The sequence below is a fragment of the Nansenia antarctica genome (assembly GCF_963989245.1).
Source record: "Nansenia antarctica genome assembly, chromosome: 8".
Lineage (NCBI taxonomy): Eukaryota > Metazoa > Chordata > Actinopteri > Argentiniformes > Microstomatidae > Nansenia > Nansenia antarctica.
This window is the reverse complement of record NC_137678.1, coordinates 31,208,295-31,210,794: the sequence shown is the minus strand read 5'-3', so window position 1 is coordinate 31,210,794 and position 2,500 is coordinate 31,208,295. Positions and strand designations below refer to the sequence as shown.

The following is a 2,500-nucleotide window of genomic DNA, read 5'->3' as shown; positions in this document are numbered from 1 at the left end:
ATAATTTCATACTGACTGACATGAACCAAGGAGTAAACATTACCGTCTACAGCCGACAGAGGGCGCTCTGGGCCGCTCTGGGCTTGTGACAACTATATGCTGCTGCTATACCCCTGAAGAAGTGATCTAAAACATTAGCTTGTTGAAGCTAAGCAAACGGTAGCTTGGTGAACTTGCTTACTGGTAACTTGCTTGTTGGACTCGCTGGCTTGTTATGTTCATTTAGCCTATTCAGCTTCCCAGGTATGTTCTTTATGCTATTGTGTTGCTGAATAACTGTTAATGTGGCTTGTTATGTTAACATACCGGACTTCTATTCAGCCTGTTGTTCTGTGTGCTATTGTGTAGTTGAATAAACTTGCCTTTCCAGATTAAATGTCTGTTCTTGGTCTTGGATTTTGTGAAATATATTTCTAAATAAATGCGACTTATAGTCCAGTGCGACTTATATATGTTTTTTCCTCTTAATGTCGCATTTTTAGTTTGAGGACTTATAGTCCGGAAAATACGGTACTCTCTCCTCGTCAGGTTTCGCCCTCGGAAGGTCTTGAAATAATCTTGAAACAATCAGATAAGCTGATGGCAGCCTTCAGTATGTAGCGTAGCGTTAGCTAGCGAGCTCTGGAGTATTACACAACACAATCCTAATGATAATAATAATGTCCATGAGGATGACGACTACGTTCCTGGTGATGTATTTGTCACAGACGCACATATGGACAATGTTTCAATCCTCCATCGGGTGTGTGTGTGTGGGGGGGGGCGGGGGGGGGAGCGTACTCCATGTACAGCTGCTCCGACGGTTCTTCCGTCACCACACGACTGTACCCTGATGACCTCAGCGTCTCTAGTCAGAGCCCTGTCGCGTGAGTCAGGGCAGGGGGGTGGGGGGTGGGGGGGGGAGAGAAAATTCCTCAGTTTCCCAGGATTGTTTTCCTGAATGGGGGAAAAAACAAGGTCCGTTTCTCAGGCTTGTTGGGCTCGGCTGGGCTGCGGAGAGAGACAGGGAACGGGAGGGGAGAGGAGGAACGGGAGGGGGGGAGAGGAGGAGTTTTTTTTTCGGAGGGAGCCGGAATCCTCCCTATTCCCTTGTTGTTGAATCCTCCGCCTCGCGCTGCATTGCATCACTCAGTTTACAAACCTGCCTCTTCCTGCCAAGCCCTGGTTGCGTCTCTCTCCAGAGGTTATTAACGCTGTGTTCATTAGGCCAGACAGTCTATTCCGTGCCTAGGCTATCACTCTGTGTGTGTTTTACTGCATTAAGCAGTAAACTACAACCCCCAATGCAGCCCCACGAGCTCGCGCCCCTTGTGACTTGGCACGTCTCATCTCAATCCTCTCCGGTAATAAATAATTTAAATATTCAAATCAGGTATCCCCCCCTCCCCCCTCCCTTACCCCTCCACCACACCCCCCCTCCTTCCTCCTCCTCTTGCCACTGCCGGGAAATAAAAGAATGTATTAGCCGTCAGGGTCTGGATGGAGCTGTAGGTATTGTGTGTGTGTGTGTGTGTGTGTGTGTGTGTGTGTGTGTGTGTGTGTGTGTGTGTGTGTGTGTGTGTGTGTGTGTGTGTGCGAGCGAGAGAGAAGGAGTGTCAGCACTGCGCTGATGGCTTCATTGGGCTTGTCTAGAGTGGGGATATTACTGGTCTCCTGTAGTGTGAGAGAGGGAGTCTTTTGTATGTATGCACTTATCGTATGTGGGCCAGGCAGGCAGACAGACAGGCGGACAGGCAGGCAGGCAGACAGACAGACAGGCAGACAGGCAGGCAGGCAGGCAGGCAGGCAGACATACAGGCAGGCAGGCAGGCGGACAGGCAGACAGGCAGGCAGACATACAGGCAGGCAGACAGGCAGGCAGACAGGCAGGCAGGCGGACAGGCAGGCAGGCAGACAGACAGACAGGCAGGCAGACAGGCAGACAGGCAGGCAGGCAGGCAGACAGGCAGACAGGCAGGCAGGCAGGCAGGCAGGCAGACATACAGGCAGACAGACAGGCGGACAGGCAGGCAGGCGGACAGGCAGGCAGGCAGACAGACAGACAGGCAGGCAGGCAGACAGGCAGACAGGCAGGCAGGCAGGCAGGCAGGCAGACATACAGGCAGGCAGGCAGGCGGACAGGCAGACAGGCAGGCAGACAGGCAGACGGACAGGCAATACATTTAGAACCTCAGCACAGGAGGGGTATTCTTTAGAATTTTCCCTTTCGGGGAATTTCTTTTAACAGTTAGATGGGGGGGGGGGGGCTGGGGGGAGAGAACAAAGAAACGGGTTGAGATGATGATTGTGGGTAATTATAAAAGGTACACAGTCTTCAAATTGTATGAGGGAGAGGGAGAGAAGGAGGGAGAGGGAGAGAGAGAGAAAGAGACAGACAGACAGAGGGAGGGAGGGAGAGGGTGAGAGAGAGAGAGAGAGAGAGAGAGAGAGGGAGGGAGGAAGAGAGAGAGAGAAGACTGGAGCCAGCCAAGTACCATGGAGACGAACATCAGGACTCGTT

At 52.0% G+C, this 2,500-nt stretch overlaps 1 protein-coding gene across 1 annotated transcript in view; it reads left to right on the top strand.

The window, feature by feature from the left end:
• LOC308163692 (protein O-mannosyl-transferase TMTC2-like) overlaps positions 1-2,500 on the top strand; it is a gene marked incomplete at both ends in the record, with an annotated part of 80,778 nt that overhangs the window by 30,469 nt on the left and 47,809 nt on the right. The gene's annotated exons all lie outside the window — the stretch shown is intronic.